Raw genomic sequence first — 15,038 nt, 5'->3', positions numbered from 1 at the left:
GTGAGTGAGAGACAGACACACACACATACACAAAGAGAGTGGCAGAGAGAGAGGAAGGGAGAGGAAAGAGACAGACACACACAGAGAGACAGAGGAAAGAGAGAGACAGAAACAGACAGACAGACAAAGAGTGAATGAGAGACAGATAGACACACACAGAGTGACAGAGATGGGGGGAAGGAGGAGAGAGATACAGAGAGAGAAAGAGACAGACAGGCAGACACAGAGAATGACAAAGAGGGACAGAGAGGGAGGGAGGGAAAGACAAAGAACCACAGAGAGAGAGATAGACAGACACACACAGAGACAGATGGAGAGGGACAGAAAGAGTAAGACAGAGAAAGAGAAAGAAAGGAAGAAAGAAAGAAAAAAGAAAGAAAAAGAAAGTGGGAGAGAAAAATGAAAGAAAGAAAGAAAGAAAGAAAGAAAGAAAGAAAGAAAGAAAAAGAAAGAGAACTTATGACCACAGTTGAGCCCAAAATTTTGGTTGCTAAGCAAGAGTATTGTTAAGTGAGTTTCACCACATTGTTCAAGTTGGCCATGCCCACCGGTCACATGACCACCAAGCCACTCCCACAAAACAGGCCATACCTACAGAATAGGTTCTAAAAAGTTTTGAAAACCACCACTGGTTAAAATGAATTCCCTATTGCAGGGGTGTCAAACTCAAGGCGTGGGAGGTGAATACGGCCTGTGGGGTGCTTAGATCTGGCCCATGGGCCCTTCCTGGATACAACAAAGGACTGGCCTGTGGTGCCTCTGCTAGTGAAAACAGAGCACGGGAGACCACCTGAGCTCCATTTTCATTGGCAGAAGACTGCAGGAAGCCGTCACAGCCAAAAAGGATAAATGACATTGAGCTGGCCATGCCCACCCAAGCCAGCCTCCTGAGGTCAAATATAACTCGTATGCGGCCCTCAATGAAATCAAGTTTGACACCCCTGCCCTATTGGTTTTCGTATTTAAATCGTATTTAAATCACCATCTTAAATCAACTTGGCTAGTAAGAGCTCAATAGCAAATTCCAGTCTTTAGGTGTCTCTTTGAAAAGCCTCTGCCCATTCGGCTTGGAAAATGTCAGTAGTTGTCTAAAGCAATATATCTGTTATACTGATTTTAAAATCAGTATTTGATTTTCAAGTGTAGTATCTTAACGTACAATTCATAGATTTTTCTCAAATCTTATTTCTCCTCAGTTTGATTGGGCCTTCACCTTGACTAGCTTGGATACAGTACTTTCTGTAGGGCATGCCCTATGAGGGCAGTATATATCATTACTTTCCAGGATTGTTTTTCGCAGGTGGAAATAGCTCTGTGAAATCCTTAAGTTATAAGCCTATTTTGCACCTAGCTCATTTTAAAGAACTACCCTGGTCAACAATGCAATGCTTATCTGTGACCTGTAACATAGCCTATCTTTCCATGTTGCCTGGTTTTGTGCCGCCATTTGTGCCACCTGCCCTACCTACAACTGAAGATAAGTGCAAATTTAAGTGATTGCTACTGTTTTTGGTATTACTGTTAATTTATTTTATCTAACATTATTGTATTTTATGGCTACTGTTCGTTTTATTAATTATATATTTATGTATTTTTACAGTAGTGTTCTCTGGCCTAAACGCTGTAATAAAGGTTTTGATTTGATTTGAATAAACTACCCAGTGAAACGTAGCTCACACACAAATCATTGCATTATGGCCAGTCTTTCAGCAGCCATCATGAATTAATTATTTTATTTTCAGTTCTTTAAGTAATTTCACTAGATAACAACAATAAGCATGTCTACAGAGCATAGTTACAGTAAATGTTCCTATATCCATACCATTAATCTCTCTAATCATGTCTGTCCAGAATCCTTATACTTACTTCACTGTACTTTTAACATCTATATGGGTTTTATATGAGAGTTCTGTAATAGAGGAGATCAAATGAAGAACTAGAAGAAACAGGAATTCCTTCCTTTTGCTGTCATTAATCAAAAGAAGGCAGAAAGATTTAAAAGCACCAGCTGACAGAAGTTGAAGGAGCCACCCACACTAAGAAACATCACAAAGAGGCAATTAATACATCCCATTTCCAAAAGATAGGAAAATATAGAGAGGGAAGTGGTTTAAGGGTTGAAGCTTCCCAGACAGGAACTATTATATAAGCAAATTTCATCCAAAGTCACCCAGATGAACTTCTGCATTTACTCAGAAATCAAAAGTTTAAATTCTAATACAAAGGTATACAAAGGATTTATTTTTTTTGCTCTGCAGTTGGAAATTAATTGATGTGTTAAAACGAATGCCTACAACACTATTATAGAATACAATGCAGTACAATACAATACAAATGTCTACAACACAATTCAAACACTTGTTATCTCATGTCTGTAAATTTCAAAACTAAATGTTTAATAAAGGGTTAAATGTTTTTTAAACCATGATTTACTGAGCCCTGGTAAGATTGTCATAATGTCCCTTAATTCACATGATTTATATAGAAGTCTAGTGAGTGAAATCTAGTTAAAACTGGACTAGAATATCCATACAACATAAATTTACTAACAACAGCGTCAACCTCTTGGTGAGAATCCTTAGTAAGATTGTCATAATGTTCCTTAATTCACATGATTTATATAGAAGTCTAGTGAGTGAAACCTAGTTAAAACTGGACTAGAATATCCATACAACATAAATTTACTAACAACAACATCAACCTCTTGGTGAGAATCCTTAGGGAGGGATCTCAAATGACATTAACCACCTTTATGATTCAATATATCAGCAAAGTTGTTTGAAGAAACGTAAGAAATCCTTTAAAAGTCATAAAACCAGAGTTGTTGGGAGTTGGGTGGCTTATATAAATAAAAATAAATAACAATTGTGTTAAAACAAAGCTTATTCAGGGATGTGGAATATCAAATGGAAGCAAAAAGAGTTTTTAAAAAGTCAGAAGAGATAAAATAAAACCAGTTACCCTGTAAAAGAGTCCTAGTTCTGAAGTGGCTTATAATGTTAATTCTTATTGTAACATTCTGAATACATACATACAAGAAATTCTGATTACTATTATATTTGACAAAAAAACTATTTTGATACATGAGATATGCATGGTCAGTGAAGATTTTCATTATAAATAATTACTTAGAACAATTTGAAGAGAAGCAGAAAAATGTTTTCTTATAGCAAAAACAAGCATTTATTAATTTAGGAGCAGGTTTTTCTATATTCTTCATCATCAATCATTGTCTATATAAACATTTATGGAACTACACTAATTATAGGCAAGTAAAAAAAATCATAGGCAGTATATAGGCAGTTCCAAGAAGAATGTTTTTTTTTTTTGCAAAGTCAGACTATTCATGCCTAATAAGTTGAGGATTTCCATTATATAAGCAATTCTTTGCTCCTATTACTATTGGTACAACCTTTAATTTCAATTTGCAAATCATGATATTTGGGTTTTTTAGCTGTTTCGCTTCAATTTGTGCATCACCTATTATTATTATTTAACATTTAATACCATGTTTTCCCCAAAATAAGACAGGGTCTTATTATCTATGGACCCCCCAAATAATATAGCAATAGCAATAGCAATAGCAGTGGACTTATATACCGCTTCATAGGCCTTTCAGGCCTCTCTAAGCGGTTTACAGAGAGTCAGCATATTGCCCCCAACAATCTGGGTCCTCATTTTACCCACCTCGGAAGGATGGAAGGCTGAGTCAACCCTGAGCCGGTGAGATTTGAACCGCTGACCTGCTGATCTAGCAGTAGCCTGCAGTGCTGCATTTAACCACTGCGCCACCTTGGCTCTTAAGCGCTTTGACTTATTTTCTGGGAGGTCTTATTAGTTTTGAAGTGCAGGAGACAGCAAGCATGGTCACCTCATGGCTACTGCTGTGTTGCGCTGCTATGGCAGCACAACCCGGCCGCTTGTCAGCTGTTTTCCACTGAGGCCATACATGTGCTTCCAGCCATGCTTTCTAGGACTCTGCACTATGCCATTGGCCCAGCAACCGGATGTCCTGTCGCCGCCTCCTCCTCCATTCTTTGCTAATGGCTTTTGTGGCAGCCATTAGCGTGACAGAAGGGTCGTGGTGGCTAGAGTGCAGCAGCGGCCATTAATGGTGGGGATCTGCTGCACATGCGTTTCAATATTTTCAGGGAGAACTTATTTTGGGGGAGGGCTTATTTTAGCGTATGCGCTCAGAAGCCTGATTTGGCTTATTACCTAGGGAGATCTTATTTTCAGGAAAACATGTAGCAGAGTAGCCTTTTGGTAAATAGGCTGTCTTTCCTGCAGTGCTTAATAAAATGAATGCATTACCCCTGCGGCACAAGTTCTAACCCCTTCATTAGATATTATCATGAGCCAATTTCTTTTCAAGAATGCCAAAGAATATTCTATGCATACTATATATCTGCATATATTCCATTCTACTGCATAATGATGCTATAAGAGGTTCTCAGATGTATTAAACCACCTCAGAACAAGGGAGAAAAGAAAACCAGTAAGCCATAGAAGCTAAGAAGCTGCTTTCATCACATAGCTTTCCAAGCTAATTTACAACACACTGTTTTCACTTTATGATGAGAAATGATAATATTTTTCTTTATGGATAAGATGAAATCTGAAGGGATGTCCTACTGAAGGACTAGCTCTCCTTAATGCCCTTAGTCTTCCCTCATTATGCTTTCTGGTCCCATGATAGAAGCCTTAATTTGACACAGATGAGTAATGCTACCTATGTTTCTTCAGCAATACACTCAGTGCCTGAGGCAGGGCTTCCTCCATTTGAAACTGAGGCCAGAAGACTATCCATAAATCCAGTGCCATACAAGGAGCAATTAAGCTACAAGTTTTCTTGCTGTGAGCAGTTTAGCAGATGTGCCTAATAAATTATTTTATTATATTTATTTCTTTTTCACTTTAGATGCTAGTATTACTATGTTTTAGGTAATTAATAGGTGCTAATTCTGTAATTCTAAAAACTATGTTGTATTCAAATAATCATACTCTCTGCATTAATCTTAATAATTTGCCTTTGAGAAACAGTGCCTTAAAGATGAAAAAGTAAGCAAAGATTATGTTCACTTTCTCAGGTCATTCATCAATTCAATAGCATAAGGGAATTGGCTAAAAGGGCATCCTGATCTCAGCCCACTTTTTGTGACTGACAAACTGTACTTTGTCAAAAGTTTGTTTTGTGTCCAGAATGACCTTAAATAATGTAAATTAAACAAATTGTTCAATGAAAGAATTCATTCACTTTATGAATAGCTGCTTTTTAACTTATAACAGTCTAAGTGTTGAACACTTTCAATTGTAAATTATGTTTGTACCAGAGGGTTGGCTTTGAAAAGATATCTCTCTAATACAGAATTTTAAATTTTTCCAATGGTTAACATTTTTTAATTTTATTTTATTTTTGCATTTAAATATTACAAAAGCTAAAATTGTGTGGTCTTCAATTTCAATTCAAAGACAGAATTCAGAGAAGAGCAACAGGGATGATTAGAGGACTGGAGGCTAAAACACATGAAGAACAGTTGCACAAACTGGGTATGTCTAGTTTAATGAAAAGAAGGACTAGGGAGACATGATAGCAGTGTTCCAATATCTCAGGAGTTGCCACAAAGGAGTCAAGCTGTTCTCCAAAGCACCAGAAGGCAGGACATGAAGCAATGGATGGAAACTAATCAAGAAATGAAGCAACTTAGAACTAAGGAGAAATTTCCTGACAGAATAATTAATCAGTGGAACAACTTAGCCTCCAGAAGTTGTGAATGCTTCAACACTGTATGTTTTAAAAAAGATGCTCGATATCCATATGTCTGAAGTGGCGTAAGGTTTACTGCTTAAGCAGGGGGTTGGACTAGAAGACCTTCAAGGTCCCTTCCAACTCTGTTATTCGTTATTTCCCAGATTTCCCCAGCCAGCATACATAAATTTCTTGAGCTTGAGAAACACTGAAATATAGGCTAGTACTTCATAGAATCATAGGATTCAAAGGTGGCCTTTTATTCCAACTTTCTGCCTAGGTTGCATCACAGACAAATGAATGTCCAATCTTTTTCTGAAAACTTCAAGAAAAGTTTCTTCACGAAGCAGGCTATTCTACTGCTTCATATTTCTTCTAGGTCAGAAATTCTTCCTTATAGGAATAAAACTTGCATCTATTAATACTTGACTTACAATCAGATGCTACATAAAATAAATTCCATTGTCCTGTGTCACCTCTTCAGGTATTGGAAGATCTCTTCTTTCGACTAAGTTCCTTTAGTCATGCTTCATACTCTTCATAGGATTTAGCTTCAAAAGCTCTTGCCATCTTTCTTGGTCTTCACTGTACACTTTCCAATTTTTCAACAAACTTTTTGTATATATTGTGGCAGCCAGAATGAGATACAGAATTCCAGATGTGGTCTGATCAGTGTAGCATACTGTACTGTAACAGTACTATCACTTCCTGTGAGCTTGACCCTGTTGTCTGTTGATACACCACAAAACTTCACAGCAATCACACATATTATTCACTCACACTTCTATAATGTTTAAAAGACTCACACTTAAAAAAATCAAACATGGAAAGTCTTTGTCTCTGGGCCAAATGCTTCATTTACCTATTGAATTTGCTTTAGACAGGACAGATGTAGGGTATAGGTAAGACATTTCCCAAGTACAGAAAAGCTATACTGCCAATCAGGATCGTATCAAAGATCTGTTGGAACTGAATGTCTTCTTCATTTCGAAAAAAGAGAAAATTGTTTCTCACTTCTAACAGATAGGGGTAAGTCAGGAGTGGCTAAGTGCTGTTTCCTATTTGGGCCATATGATGGCTAATTCCATACATTACATAGGCTCATAGGCAAGGAAATGATATTGGATTTGAGAACTAAGCAAATGTAGTATGACAGATACAATCCTATTTTTGGACCTCTTCCATTATGTCCTGTTCTAGTCAACACACACAAAGAAAGTTTAAGGACTTTATTGACAGTTCAAGCCCTTAAGGTTGATTCCCAAGGTCATCACTCAACCCCAAGACAAGGTACAATCCAGGCCCAATCCAAAGTTTGACCCAAAAATCCACAAACAAGTCCAAAGTCCAAATGCACAACAGTCCAGGGTCAAGAAAGCCAAGACCACCGAAATGAAGGATCATCATGGCAGGAGAATGGTCAGTTGTTTCTAACAACCACCCCTCCCCATTCTGCTCATCTGCCCACGCAACTTTTTGGGAGGGGTGAGACTGACACCTCATGAGTAGCCTCACCAATCTCTGTTCCACCTGCCTCTGCTCAGCCCTGTGCATCTGTGCATGTGGTGGAGGAGGCATTTCAATCTCATTTTCTCTGATGAGCTTCAGCTGTGTGCTTTCTCCACCCTGTGCCTCCAACAGGACCTCTGAGCTCTCCGGCTGCAGCTGTATTTCACTTTTTTCTGTTCCAGACAGCATTCATCTGGTCATACTTCCAGTGACCCTTCTGATTACCTGGCCCCTCCACTGACTCAGAGCCCTCAGCAAGTTCTCATTGCTCTTCCTCACCATCATCCAAAGTCCCCGGTGCTGGTTCTGGCTTTTCCTCTTCATCCAAACTGTCATCTGGGGAAGCTATTCCAATTACTTCCCATATGAATAAGCACAGCAGAGTAAGAACTGTTTCAGAATTTAGCCAACCTAGCAAGTAATAATGAAACTAATTAGGCAATTATCAACCAAAGAACTGTGTGAAATATACTACTCAGCAGAAATATGAATGAAATGTTTACTTCCATTGTTGTACTAGCACCACTAAACAGTTGTTTTATAATAGCCTTGCCCAAATTATATTTATTTAGATTTAATTTCAATAATCCCTAATGGAATCCAAATATTGGATATTGAATTAAAAACAAAGCCAGGTTTTCATTCACATTCACACACACACACACACACACACACCCCACAACACACACACACGTGTAAAATAAATATATATTTCATGAAGCTACAGAAACAATAGTCAAGGATCTATTTATGAACGCTTCTGCACACTGCACAAATAATAATTTGTTATAAATCATTTGATTCAGCCTACATGGGCTTTCAGTGACAAAATAACAAATCAAGATGGAAGAGGAAAAGCTGTATTTATCATTCTTTAGGGCCCAATCCACTCCCAATTAAATTGCTTGATTTTCTGGTTCCCCATGCCATTTTTATTTTTAGTGATTTTCCAGGCTTTATATCAAGTTTCTAGGCAGTCATAAAACATGTCATTGGGCTAAGTCTATCGACAGACTTTTTATGCACTCAATTGGCCGTAAAAGTGACAAATATTAACCAGTGTGATAGAACTAAACTTCTAAGGAACAGAAATAATAAAAATTTCTCTGTGGCAATTTTTAAATTATTAATTATTCAAAATCAGTGACGTTTAACTGCAGTTTTCTAATTTGAGCAAGCTAACTTTTATTCTATTGAAGTATTGCTTTAATGACTTATTTAATAGCTGTGTTGTCTAATCATTGCCTTATGAATTAAGCTAAAATCCTATGCACAGTTATTTGAAAATGATTCTATTAATGGAATAGAATACTATTTTATATTCTAAGCATTACATTCAATCTTGCATATCATAACAATTCCTTATATTATTTAAAATGAAAGTTCATGTAGAAAGATTACTGGTAGTTAAACAGGTCTTATAATAATAGAAGGCTTAATAGTTTTATATAGCTCAAAAACAGCTTAATTAATAAAGAGAAAAAATAATGATATATTTAAACCAAATGTCAACAGTCGGGATTAATGGTCAAAGAAGTAATATCTGTTAAATATGATGGTATGTACAAATGAAGCAAATGGGTAGGAATAAATGCATTTTATTTGAAAAAAATTTCTTAAGTAATTTGTTAAAATGTAACAGTGCACTACAAATTATTTCTAGCACCTAAAACAGAATATATTCATTCATATAGCATCAACTAATATACAAAATACAACATTTCCTAACTATCAAGGGTAATATATTTTGCATATTATTTCTGGGAATTCCTCCAATCCCAAACCATTTTTAGTTTGCAATTCTGTATAATTTATTAGACATGGTTGGGAAGAATTTGCTGTATAGCCAAAAGTCTGCAGTTTTGCATCTTCCATCCCCCATTATCTCTGCATATAAAAAGTAAAAAAGCTTCAGGCTAAAATTAACTCAAGATTGGCTATTATATTTGTAAGAGCACTTAGGAGCAATCCCAGTTGACTCTGGAGTATATAATAATAAATAATTTCATATAATCTATCTATCTCATTTTAAAAAAATAAACCTTTGCCTTAAGGATATTTTGAAGCTGATGATGAAATACTAACAATATTTACTTTCTGAAGTAGCTAGCCACCCCTGATGTCTATTCTACCTTCGGCAAAGTCATTTAAAGATAGAAAGTTTGCAAGTTAAATGCCTTTAGAATAGAAGTATCCGTTTTTATGAATGCCCTCAAGAAATATATTTACCTACTTTCCTTGGTTGATGAAGCTAGACTTGGCTGAAAGCCTTAAACTACTTCTCTTTGGCAGGAACCATTTATTCACTGCAAGCACAATGCAGGGGAAATTGTGCAAATCTTTCTCACACAAATAATGGTGTCTTTTAAATGTATATTTTAGGACTATATTCTCATATGGTTAGATTAAAGGTTATGTCAAGTACATTCCATAGCTTACTGTTTTTCTTCACTATAAATATTAAATGAGATATATATTAAAGTTTTGTATGCATAGAGAATGAAGGTAGTTTATAAAGAATATAAAAATAAACAACTTATTTTCTGGTACATTTGTCTTGCCAACAACATTGTAAGCTGCTGCAGAAAATCAAGAAAGAATAACTGTTTTGGATATCATTTATTGGTTACAGCTTTTTATTTTAAAATAATCTCATAGGATCCTAGACAAAAACCTTACCTATTTTTTTTTCAATTAAAAAAATATTATAATAAGAATTGTAGAAAAAAATCTTTGCTTCCATGCCTGTTAAAAGGGAAAATATTGAAGTAGATATCCCATGAGTTTCTGGTATATAATTCAGAAATATTCTTGTTTAATATGTTTGTTTTATTTCCATGTATCTGTCACAGTTTAAGATTATCAGAGTTTTGTAGCAAATATGAAAGAAAGTGAAATGCAGTTACTGTTATCAAGATGGACATGATTGTCCAAAGCAGAAGAATGCCTTTGTCATTTTTTCTAGCACTGTCTTGTCCCAAAGTCCTGTGAATTGCATTATGTACTGTTTTTTTTAATTATATTTATTGTTATTAGACTTTCAAAATTTCTTACCTCACATAAAAAAATAGTGAATAAGGTTCCTTTAAAGCCCAAAGCAGATATTGCATAATTACATATTTTTGTTATATAATGGCGGATATAACAATCTGGAAGGAAAGTTTAATCTCTCCTTCATCAATAGCAATAGCAATAGCAGTTAGACTTATATACCGCTTCATAGGGCTTTCAGCCCTCTCTAAGCGGTTTACAGAATCAGCATATTGCCCCCAACAACAATCCGGGTCCTCATTTTCCCACCTCGGAAGGATGGAAGGCTGAGTCAACCCTGAGCTGGTGAGATTTGAACAGCCGAACTGCAGAACTGCAGTCAGCTGAAGTAGCCTGCAGTGCTGCATTTAACCACTGCGCCACTTCGGCTCATACTTTCTATTTTCATTTCAAGGGAAACCTTCCATTTGTTACAGGAATAGAGAACTAGACTGCACTTTCGAAGAACCCCTGGGTCCATAATGTTAAAGCTTTCATTCAATTCTTATCCTACATGTCCAATACCAAATATGCAAGTTAGTTACATTCAATTAACATTATGTAGAGCAGGGATGTCAAACTCAAGGCCCACAGGCCAGATGTGGCGCACAGGGTGCCTAGATCTGGCCTGTTGGGTCACCGTGGAAACAGATAAAGACCAGCTCACATTGCATCTGTGGGGGTGTGGGGGTGGGGGTGGGGGTGTGGGGGTGTGTCACACACAGCCCTCCAAAGTTCCATTTTTGCTGGCAGAGTGCTGTGGCCACCACAGGTGCTCCCAACACAAGTGATGTCAAGCTAGCCACACCCAACCTTGCCATGCCTCCTGGCCACCCCAAGGTCAAACACAGTCCTGATATGGCACTCAATGAAATCGGGTTTGACACCCCTGATGTAATCAAGGACTCTACCAGGAGACCATGAAAACAGCACTTCTGGTTTGCTAAAATACCATGTTACATTCAATCAACCAAGTTTAACTTTATCTATCTGCCCCATAATTGATCAGATTCATGCTGCAGTCTAATAATCAGAAGATGGATCAAAGTCTACTTGATTGTATGCAAAAAGTACCATGTTGCCAATTATTTCAAAGAATAGTGACTAAAAAAGCATTAGCATGATTATAAGCATTGCTATTATATCAAATGACTGGATTACAGAGGTGGTATTCAGCTGGTTCAGATGAACTGAGAGCGCTGATGATCAGTTGGCCCCGCCCATCCAACCCCCGCCCTATCCTGTCCTTTATTTCCTTTCTAGCTCATCTCAATTGCACAGTAGATCCCCTCCCTCACAATTCTATTTATTATTGCTGACTTGGAAGGTAAGCAGCTGAGCTTCTAAATGCTCTATTTTCAATGCTGCGCACAAGCGCTTTAGGCGCATGTGTGCAAAGTGTGCACCCACTGAACCGATTGTTAAACAGGCAGCATCCTACCACTGCTGGAAAAATTCAAAATATATAAACGATTTAAGATATATGCATGGATAAATCGTCTATTCTATTATGGGATGATAACAAATTGAACAAAGAAAAATGAAATAATTTAAAATCTGAATTTTTTCTGTCTCATGAAACTTACCTTATTCCCATTCCTTTTAGTTAAACATTAAACCTCTCTCGACACTCTAAGTGGTAAAATAAGTACAGAAAAAGAAGAAGAAACATTAAACCATTAGTAGATGAATGTACCTCCACTGAATTAATTACATACTGCACTAATTGGCTGCCACAGAAAATTTAGCCTATAAACCATCAGTCAGCTGAATACTGAGAATATATTTGGTATCATCTATCACAATTTAGCATATTTCAAATAAGCAACTTGAGAAAAAGTTGTATTCCAGGATAAAATGATCATTACCAATTTTTAAATTCCCCTTTCCCACATAAGGCCAAAGCAATGCTCGTATAAAGTTTTCAAGTATTTATCTATTAAAATTTCAATGGGATAGTATTAAGAAGGCAAAATGAAAGCTTAACATTGTTTAATTTGAACACATGGGGCAAATAAATAAATAAATAAATACTATGAAGCTGTTCTTAACTCCAAATCAATTTTCTTGCAACTTTTTTTTAGTTAAATTCTCTTGATTACAGGACAAAAAAGCCTAAAATATTAAGAATATCTGCAATGGTAATTTTCAGATGCAACAGACAATGAATAATAGATATTTATTTTTTACTTAGACACTTAGTGCTCTCTTTTGCAACTGAGCTTAATGTGTTCTCTTCTAATTCATGAGCCAAGAGCAAAGTATGCCAGCAAACTTTGCAATGCTTTCATTGCCAAACCCTATTTGCCTCATTAGGATCCTCATAAGGATCGTTCCTTAGCTTGTGCCATATTAAATTGTCATGACAGAATTGCTTGCCAAACAATTTAATATGGCACAAGCTAAAGAAAGATCCTGGATTGCTGGCCTTGCTTCCCCTCTTCAAAGCATCTTGTGCCAGGCTTCACTCTTCTGTTTTATTGGGAAGTACCTCAGCAGTTGACTTGCAGAATGGTGAAAGTCTTCCTAGAAAAGCAGGCGAGTTCTCACCAAACTAGAGTGAGATGAAAGGTGGAAACAACTCTGTACATGTCACTTAGAGTATTTCTGACTCTTGGCTAACACTTTTGGGGCTGTAAACCAATATCCAAAATAATTTCAGTGACATTAAAGCTCTCTACAAAAAAATCCAGGAATCTCTGTCAAAAAATGCTAGATTGATGTTGAGAAATAGCACCAGTGGTAGGCCACAGACCTTAGCATGAGGGCTTTGAAGAATTGTTTGCGGATATTTGGGAGGGATTCTTTGCTGCTTTAACTCATGCTTCTCCTCTACCTGTGAACTCCCAAGCCCAGATGAGGGGCACACGGTAAAGAGTAATGAGTATTCAATTAACAGTGGAATTCTGAGAAAACAGGCTTCCTGAACTGTATAGAAAAACAATTAATACATAATGTTAATATGTAATATTAATACTTTTATATACTATTTCAGTCTTCGGGGCAGATTACAGAGAGTTAAAACAATAGTACAACAATGCAGATAATACAAGTAATCCTCGACTTACAACCATAATTGAGCCGAAAGTATATGTTGCTAAGCGAGACATTTATTAAGTGAATTTTACCTCATTTTACGACTTTTCTTGCCACAGTTATTAAATGAATCACTTAATTTTTCAATTAGTAACAGGGTTGTTAAGTGAATCTGGCTTCCCCACTGACTTTACTTGTCAGAAGGTTGCTGAAGGGGATAACATGACCCTGGGACACAGCAACCATCATAAATAAGAGTCAGCTGCCAGGTGTCTTAATTGTGATCATGTCATCATGGGGATGCTGCAACATACTGTATGCATTCATCCCCTTCTGAAAAATAATCATACGTCACTTTTTTCAGTGCCATTGTAACTGAATGGTCACTAAATGAACTATTTTAAGTCGAGGACTACCTGCATAATACAATACAGAGATACATAAAATCATAATAAAAAAACTCATAAAATACACAGGAAAGGTCGTCCCTACCTACCAATAATATTCAATAAAACCATTGTGTCAACTGCTGCTTCCCAAATCTTTGTGCTTAAGATATTTCCTCTGTATACCTATCTGATATAAACCTAGCAGAACAATGCAGGTGGACTCACCATAAGCCATCACAACAACTTTGCAAAGCATTTATTTAGATTTTTAACAAATTGCCACAAAAAAAACATATTTATGGTTTTTCCCAAGCCATATTAAATATATATATTTCCATGAGATTTGAATTTCATTATACTTCTTAGAATTTCCATTAAATGGGAAATGATTATTATAAGTCCTTGTAATTTATACTATTACAAGTTCAGTATTAGTTTATTTTTAAAAATCTAATCAGAGAGGAAGGGAAAAAATCTTTAATGGAAATATAAAATATTTCCTAATGTTTTTCTAATAGCTATATAATGTAATTCAAGTAATTTCAGCAAGTATTGTGTGTTTTCTTCAAATAATAACTCTTAAACATCTTTGAATACAAATATGCAGCTGTACGGAAACAAATGCATAAGGAGATTGATATCAAGAAAAGCAATTTGCAAAAGCAATTTTGCAACAATGTTTGTATACTCACAAATTTGAACATTGAATATGACGATGTGTACTCAAAAATCATGAGTTGATCACTATTAGAAATATACCTCTTATCATTTATTTTAGGCTTAAAAACAATTAACACAATAGGATTAGTTTCTTTTTAAATATTAAAGCTTTTTTCAAAGATCACAAATATCTATATATCTATCCTAATCTATATTTATCAATTAGTAGTTCTAAGATTGGACCCATATTGTTGAGGGCAATATGCTGACTCTTTAAACTGCTTAGAGAGGGTTGTAAAGCACGTAAAGCATTATAAATATTTTTTTATATTTTACAAATATAAAATACTCCATATTTTTCAGAGTATAAGATGCATTGTTTCCCCCCCAAAAAAGGATGAAAATCTGGATGCGTCTTATACACATGAATAAAGTATTTTTGGCCTCCTGAAACCCTGCTCTCTTCACAAAAATGAATGTGCAGAGGGTTTGGGAGGCCTGCAAAGTGCTCCTGGGGGCTGGGGGGGGGGCAAATGTGAGCAAAAAATGCCCCCAGGAACACTCTATAAAACTGACCTGCAGAGGCCTGAAGAATGCAAAAACTTTTTTTAAAAAAGTTATCTCTTCAAAATCTTGGTGCATCGTATACTCCAGTGCGTTTTATA

Source organism: Thamnophis sirtalis, unplaced genomic scaffold (genome assembly GCF_051295495.1).
Source record: "Thamnophis sirtalis isolate CommonGarterSnake01/CBP01778 unplaced genomic scaffold, rThaSir2_p1.2 scaffold_8, whole genome shotgun sequence".
Taxonomy (NCBI): Eukaryota; Metazoa; Chordata; class Lepidosauria; order Squamata; family Natricidae; genus Thamnophis; species Thamnophis sirtalis.
The sequence above is the reverse complement of the archived record's forward strand: the minus strand, read 5'-3'. Positions refer to the sequence as shown.